This window comes from Echinops telfairi, unplaced genomic scaffold (assembly GCF_000313985.2).
Source record: "Echinops telfairi isolate 266 unplaced genomic scaffold, ASM31398v2 ScPeMD7_23;HRSCAF=83, whole genome shotgun sequence".
Classification (NCBI taxonomy): domain Eukaryota; kingdom Metazoa; phylum Chordata; class Mammalia; order Afrosoricida; family Tenrecidae; genus Echinops; species Echinops telfairi.
Genome location: NW_022103920.1, coordinates 63,041,672 through 63,049,799, shown reverse-complemented (window position 1 = coordinate 63,049,799; position 8,128 = coordinate 63,041,672). Strand labels below are relative to the sequence as shown.

General features: G+C 42.9%; 1 non-coding gene across 1 annotated transcript; it reads left to right on the top strand.

The window, feature by feature from the left end:
• The first annotated feature begins 4,110 nt into the window (after positions 1-4,110).
• On the top strand, positions 4,111-4,244 carry LOC115869273. The gene has a single exon (XR_004046090.1). It is a non-coding gene; the product is annotated as a small nucleolar RNA SNORA22 (small nucleolar RNA).
• The last annotated feature ends 3,884 nt before the right edge of the window (positions 4,245-8,128 follow it).

Here is an 8,128-nt window from a genome sequence, read left to right as displayed (position 1 = left end):
CTTTTCACATTTATTCAGGTGAACACAGTCGTTTTCTATCTAGATAGGTGGAAAGCTGAACATAATTCAAGTTCACTGCTCATCTCTGCAGACACTGGTGCTCAGACAAAGCAATGGAAGAAAATAGCCAGTGAGCCGGGACAGGAGCGTAATTAAATTGTTCCTGGGGCTGCCCAAAGTCTCAGTCACCAAGGCCTTCAGTGCTAATTCTCCGTTGATCCTTTCAAGAAATAAAAGTAGAAGGGGCCCACTGTAAAGTGCTCTCTTCAGTGTGAGTTCTTTGGTGAGTTGTATCAGGCTTGCAGATATGGACGAGGCTTGCTGGCATGGATTGGGGAGCGGAGGGGTAGAAGTCAAGGACATTCTCAGGTGCCCCTTCTGATCCTTCCTGAGTTTTGTAAAATAGTCATTGGATAGAAATAGAGATAGGCAAGCCTCACAGAGAAACCAACTAAACCCAAAAGAATGCACACAAACATATAGTGCCGAGAATCCATCATTGTTCTAGTGTGTGTGAAAAGAATATGGAGCCAGAACCCATACAAACCAACAGTACTAAAACAAAGCAAAACAACAACAACACCTGCATCCTAAAGGACAAACCAAGAACAGAATACCTAGGGAACCCACAAGAGGAAGTACATATTTTCCTATTTGCTTCCAAAACAATGAGGAGTCGCTAGTGTGAGAATCTTGCCGCCAAGTTTGAGCGATGGTCCAAAAGGCAAAAGAAAAGACCCTCTCATCTGGTCCTGCACTTATTTACAGTCCCTTAGCAGAGAAGGAGCAAAGGAGGATCAATGGCTTGGCAATTGGTCGTGATCATCTGACAATTACCCCCCCGCCCCACCTCTGTGTGTACGATGTACTATGATTTTGGTAAAGGTTAGTTTTCTAGAGATCTTTATGGCACAGGAGATTCTAGAAAGATCTCCTGGACACATATTTCAGGTCTAAAACCAGTCCTCACTGAGGTTGTCATAGTAATGAAGGGCTTTGCAAAGATATATTGCTCTTCCAAATGTAGGAGGGAACAGGAGGTGAGTATAAGTCCCTGGTAAACCCTCCTCCCTTAATTCCTGCTAGTGGTTATTAGAAAATTGTTGTACCTGTCCCACAGGGTTATCATTAGGCGTTTGAACACATGCCTTGGAAATGACATTTTGAATTGTATGATGTGTGGATCATGTCCCAATAAAACTGATGAAAAAAAAATAGAAATGATTTTCTGTGTGGTCAAGCTCTTCCATCAGGGGCAGTCTCGCAAGATTCAACAGATGGCCTACTTGTTGTTAGGAACCGTCAAGCAGCTCTGAGTCACAGGGACCCTGTGCACAACAGAATGAAATACTGCCTGAAAACACCAATCCCAGAATCGAAGAGGAACACCAGCCTCCAGATTGCTACGGTTGACCGCCTGGTGGCAGCCACCGCGGTGGTCAGTCTCTCTTGCTGAGGTCTTCCTCTCCCTGCTCCAGGGGCGGCCTCCCCATGACAAGCACCAACATCCTCACTGCCCTCCTTTCTCAGGAGCGTGCTGGCTGTCGGCTCCCGACGTGGATTTGCCTGTTTTGGTCGGCCCGCCGCGCTTTCACTTCTCTTCTCCAACCCTCAACCCAGCGCCTCCTCTCTTCCGCAGGCCTCCCGATTCCGAGCCCAACTTTTCTGTGCCTTCGAGCTCAGACCAGGCACGACTTAGTTCTCGAAGTGGCTTCCTTGCTCTTCCACGGTTTAAGCGTCGTGGGCAGCAGATTTGCTCAGGGCAGCCTGTCATTTGATTCTCGACTGCTGCTTTAATAACCGTGAATTGTGGATCCAAACAACATGGAATCCTTGACAATACGAATCTTTTCTCCATTTATCATGATGTGGTTGCTACAGCTATGAGGATTTTGGTTTTCTTTACATTGACCTTTAATCCATATTAAATTCTGCAGTCCTCAATATTCCTATGCAAGTGCTTCAAATCCTCTTCGTTTTCAGCAAGCAAGGGGTGTCATTTGCACACTGTAGGTTGTTAATAAGCCTTCCTCCAATACTGCTGCTGCATGCTTCTTCATATAGTCCAGCTACTCTGATTATTTGCTCAGCGTTCAGGTTTAATAAGAATGGTGAAATGACACAACCCCAGCACACACCTTTCCTGATTTTAAACATACATTATTCCCTTGTTCTGTTCAAATGACTGTCTGTTGGTCCATAAATCCAATTTACATGTTTTGGAATTCTTATTCTTTTCAATGTTATTCACAGTTTGCATTGATCCACAATATCAAATGCCTTTGCATAGTCAATGAGTCACGAGTAAACATCCCTCTGGTAGTCTCTGCTTTCAGTCAAGATCCATCTGACATCAGCAACGATCTCCCTCCTGCCATGCCCTCTTCTGAAGGTGGCCTGACCTCTGGCAGCAACGCCCCCACCCCACCCCATTGATGCACTGCTGCAACTGGTTTTGAATTATCTTCAGCAAATTTTTACTGGCTTGGGATATTAATGATATTGCTTGGTGATTTTCACATTCTGCAATAAGGCATTTGATTTCTTGACTACAGGAGAATAAATGTTAACTGTGAAGTTTTATTGGATCTTTAGTAAGAAAATTAATGAAGACATCACAAAATTAATGTTGTCCATATGCTTTCATTCACTCATTCACTTATTCAAGTTTAGTCGTGAAAGATAATTATTAGATGGTATTACATGAGTATTAGTTAAGTGGTGTTAGTCACAAGTTTAACTTAGCACTTCAAGAACTCTGAGGTTTATTAAATGAGTCAACATATATAATAGCTATTTTCCCTACAACAACATTACTCAAACTTTAACACACACAACACACGTGACAGCACACATATCACATGGAGATTGAGCTATCTTATTAAAATGCAGATTCTGGTTCACTTGGTTTGGGAAAGAGCCGGGACTCTGCATTCTGACACTCTCCAGGTGATTCATGGATCACATTAGCAGGAGCAAGGCTTTAGAAAATGTGGTTCTTGCTCTAATAGCTCTGCTTAAGAGATCAGGACTAACAAGGTGAAGTTCTGTATGTGGTTTGAGTTCTTTCTTCCCACTATAATACCCTGGGCAGATGAGCTTCAAGAATTCTTTGCACATCAATGAAATGAGAAAATAATAACAACTAATTCTTTTGTAAGTGGGGTTTGAATCACATTGTTTAGTTTAACTGTAGAAAATATCTGTCGAGCAGTAAGCTCTGTTAAGAGCTGTCTAACTGGGTTTAACGGTGACAGCAGCAACTGAAAAGCTGAGATAGGAAACTTGAGTTGATGGGCGTGGGAGAGGAGCAGCCCAGGAAAGGGGTTTCGCATCATTGTGAAGACTGTGATCTCAGCTCCTGACCCGCATGTGTGGAATCTGTCGAATTGGTGCGGCGTGTTCTGCTGTGTATATATATGCTCAACAACCACAGCCAAATAAGGAAACCATGTTTTAAACAGATCAGATGAGATCCATTTGAGAGTACCCATCAAACAAAAGGCAGTATGATCAATACTGATCATGACTAATTTCACACTCTAGTTGGAATGTGAAGCCTTGAATAATAGAAAATTCAAATGGGGAAAAAAGATAAAACCCGTTGGCAACACAGATATCTCAGTGATCTCATCTCCTTGGCAGATGAGAGATGGCTTTGAACAGATAGGGTAGCACCTTCGTGAGAAAGAAAGGTTACAAATGATTTCTAGAAATGTTGCTGTGTATTTGTTTCCATCATTTACAGGGGACTTCTATAAAGAAATGAATTCCACCTGATAGCGGGGGCTTTGATTTTTAATTTATATTTCTACATGATTTAGCTTGCACTCATTCCTAGGCACTGGTATTATTTAGTTACCATTTTTTAAAATGAGGACTCATGAGCTTGATAAGGACCAAGACTTTATTGCTCATTGATGTATTTCCAGCAGGAGCGAAATGCTGAAACAGAATGGGCTTTCAAAAACCACATAATGAATAAGTCAGACTCAGAAAGATGAGCTCATTCAGTTAAGGTCACACCCAATTAACTGGCGGAGCAAGGCATTGCCCCATTTTCACTGGCCCCCAAACCAAAGAAATTCCTGACCCTAAGATTTCTCTAGTTCGCACAGTGAACACCCGAGTGTGCTTCATAGTTCCCTTGGCCTTGACACTGTGCTAGAGCAATGTCTGGTCTTTTCCTCTGCATTGAAAGGCACGTTCATCCTTTCAAATGTATTCAAAAGGCCAGCACATCTTAAAAAAAAAAAAAAAAGATTCCCCTAGTTAGAAATACAAATTCTTCAGCTCCTTCAAACCGTCAGCAAAAATTGGACCAAGGCATTTGTCATTTTTAAAGCACCCTAGTGGTTCACTTTGGCACATTCATTTCTTCAACATGTCCTTGTGTGTATGGTAGGAGCAGTTCGAGGTACGGGGGTTCCATCCACAAGATTCTTGGTCCTCCCAGGGGGCTTGTAGAAGGAGAATTGGACTGAGGTAGTTTATTGTGCCAACCTGGCTGATAAACACATGTGGGGTTAATTGAAGGGCGGAGAGAGAAATGGCTCGGTGAGCCTCGCCTTTCTAGTTCTCGGGTCTCTTGCTTTGTGATGGTCGGACCAGGGTGCAGTTGCCTTAGCCAGTTCCCTGCTTCAGCTTGCAAGGCTGACTTCCTGCAAGACATCCCCAAGGAGAAGCCACATGGACCTACACTGATGCAGCCTTGGGTGCTGCAGCAGCTGTGTGGAGACCCCTGCCAGCGCTGAGATGCTTACACATCCACTGACTCGGCTTTCCTCCTGCAGTTGGTTGGCATCATTGCATGTGTTTGTGACATGGAGGAGGACTTTGTGGATTGGTGTTGGACATATGGGTTAATGGGTTAATGTTGGACTTGTGGGCTTGGGCAGCACTGGGTTGGGATGTTTTCTTGATGTGCACTTACCCTTTATATACGACTTTTTCTTATACATATGAGTTTCTGTGGATTTGTTTCTGTACCAAGACTAACACATGGACCATGATGTTGTTGAGTTCCATTTTCAGTTAAAATTAGCATCTGAATTCATTCATCCTTTGACTCCTATATATTCTGAGAAGTAGGAGGATTCCAAGCAGATGTAAGAGCAGTCATACATGGTCCTCTGTTTCTCAACTGAGATTATAGTTTTCTTTGACTGGGACACTTTTCCATTTCGTAGACTTGTTTGTTTTCTTTTTCTTTTTCGACTGGGACAGTTTTTCATTTCACAGACTTGTTGAGCATCCCTGGACCCCAGCACTAAATGCCAGTCTCATCCCCTTACCCCCTCTGAGAGGATGGACAACGTCTGCCCCAGCTCCTCCTTTCCCACTTCCCTTACCTGGGGGTAGGTGTAGGCGAGCCTATTTAACTCACGTCGACCTCATGTGTACAGAGCGGAACTGCTCCATAGGCGTTTTCAAGGCTACGCCTCTGTGGAGATGCGTTCTGCTGTGGTTAAATACTGACCTTTAATAGAATGGTCAGAACCTCAGGCCCCACCAGCTCTGTGGGAGGATGGATACAAGAGACACCATAGGTGGTCTCTTTTGAGTCCAACGCTTACCTATTTGCACCATGGTTGCAGCAGGGTCTCTGAAGAAGATCTAGAGGGGCTCAAGAAGAAATGGCTGCTGGGAAGGAAGGTAGGCTGAACCTGAGCGCCACCCTGTGAGGGCCTCTCAGTCCCTGGAGAGGGTTCTGTCTTCTGAGGATCAGGTTCAATTTAATTACAGGGAGATATTTTATCAAGACAATGTTGTGCTTTCGTTATTGCTAAAGATAATTCATTCTAAAGCTCATTCATTTTAGAGTTTTGAATTTTTGCATGAGGATCTTGATTGCTATCATTTAACAGACATTACTTTTTTGGGTTAATCTTTTTACGTATACAGACACTTCAGGCAGGTGAAGGAAGTGGGGGAATGACTCCCTGCGTTTTAAGTGGTTGCTACTTAAAAAACCTGTAGTTACTTATTCACTTAAATGAGTTACTCGCATAATTGTCATATTTTTAGTCCTTAAAAACCTGTTTTTGCAATGGAAATCTTCACGCAATCAGTATAATCAATTGTAAAATTAATAAACCAGGGTGATCTTAAACACAGCTTTTTATGCTTGGAGAAATGAAGGGAAACATAGCTCCATGTGTGGTCTGTACATATGTAAATATATTTATATATGACAGTGGGGAAATAGATCTATGTATATATATTTATAGGTTTAGTATCAAGGTAGCAGATGGACATTGGGCCTCTTCTCAAGGACTCCCTCAATGCAAGAACACTTTGTTCTATTAATTAACCTGGCATTCCATGATGCTCACCTTCCCGACACAATCACTGAAGACAAAGTGGGTGCATAAGCAAATGGGGTGAAGAAAGATGATGGTGCCCAGCTAGCAAAAGAGATAGCATCTGGAGTCTTAAAGGCTTGAAGATAAACAGGCAGACATCTAACTGAGAAGCAACAAAGCCCACATGGAGGAAGCACACTCGCCTGTGTGATCACGAGGTGTGGATAGGATCAGGTATCAGGCATCAAAGACCAAGAACAAAAAATCCTAGCATTGTGAAAGAGGGAGAGTGCAGAGTGGAGACCCAAAGCTCATCTGTAGGCAACTGAACATGCCCTTACAGAAGGGTTGTGAGGAGGAGATGAGCCAGTCAGGGTGCAGTGTATCACCAATGAAACATACAACTTTCCTCTAATTGTTTAATGCTTCCTCCCCACACCCACTATTATGACCCCAATTCTACCTTACAAATCTGGCTAGACCAGAGCATGTACATGGGTACGGATAAGAGATGGACACACAGGGAATCCAGGGCAGATAAATCCCTGAGAGTAGCCATACCAGGAGAGTAAGCGGAAGGGTCGGGGAGAAAGGGGAAACTGATCACAATGATCTACCTATAGATCATTGGTAGGGGGATGGACAACAGAACAGTGGGTAAAGGGAGACATTAGTCAGTGTAAGATATGAAAAAAGAATCTATAAATTATCAAGGGTTCATGAGGGAGGGAGGGTAGTGGAGGGTGGGGGTGAAATGAGCTGATATCAAGGGCTCAAGTAGAAAGGAAATGTTTTGAAAATGATGATGGCAACAAATGTACAAATGGGCTTCACACAATGGATATCTGTATGGATTGTGATAAGAGTTGTACAGGCCCCAATAAATCAATTTATTTATTTTTTTAAATGAAGACTGTTAGTAACTGATTCTGAATTGTATGACCTTTGAAGTTGCTGGTGGTGCTCATTTTCTTAAATGTTTTCTGTACCAAACTCAGCATGTAAAATGGACAGAGGGGAGCAACTTAGAGAACCTATTAGGAAAAAGAGAGAGAGAGAGAGAGAGAGAGAAAGAGAGAGAAGTCGAATTTCTGAAAGAACTTCCTCTCAAATATCAGTATAAACTATTCCTTATTTTGGAAAAATAGCACAGCTAGTTACATGTTCTCAGGACATGTGGAAACATGTGGAAAAGAACTGTGTATCTAAAGATTTGTATCTTGTTACATAAGAGGTGCATTTTATTTATAACTATAATTGCATGAACAAAATGGTTAAGGCAGTTCTATTAAAAACACGGAAGTTCAGATTTAGATTGTTGAGCAGTGTGACTTCCTACTTGCAATTTGAGAACGTGTGTAGTGGGGTTTGTTTGGGGTGGGCAGCACCTACGTATTGCTCTAAGAAAGGCAATTGACTGCTGAAAAAATGGCTCACCTTCATGTTCACAGTGGAACAACTGTCAACATGTTTTGGGGAGACAATATGCAATTCATATTGGTGATAATGTCATAGGAGGGGCAGGAGGAGATGCTTTGGGCCCTCTCTGGGTTGCTTGGTGAACATTTAATTTTTTTTAATTTCATGATATGAGTCTCCAAAGGAGAGCAAACTGACTGCCATTGGGGCAATGGTGACTCATATCAACTCTACAGCGCCGGGTAAACTGCCTCTTTGAGTTTCTCAGACTGCAACTGGTTATGGGAGTAGGAAGCCCCATCTTTCTCCCGAGGAGTGGCTGGTGGTTTCGAATTGCTGACATTGCAGTTAGCAGCCCAACAGGGTTCCAATTGCGTGTTTGATACAGGCAGCCCATGAGCTAA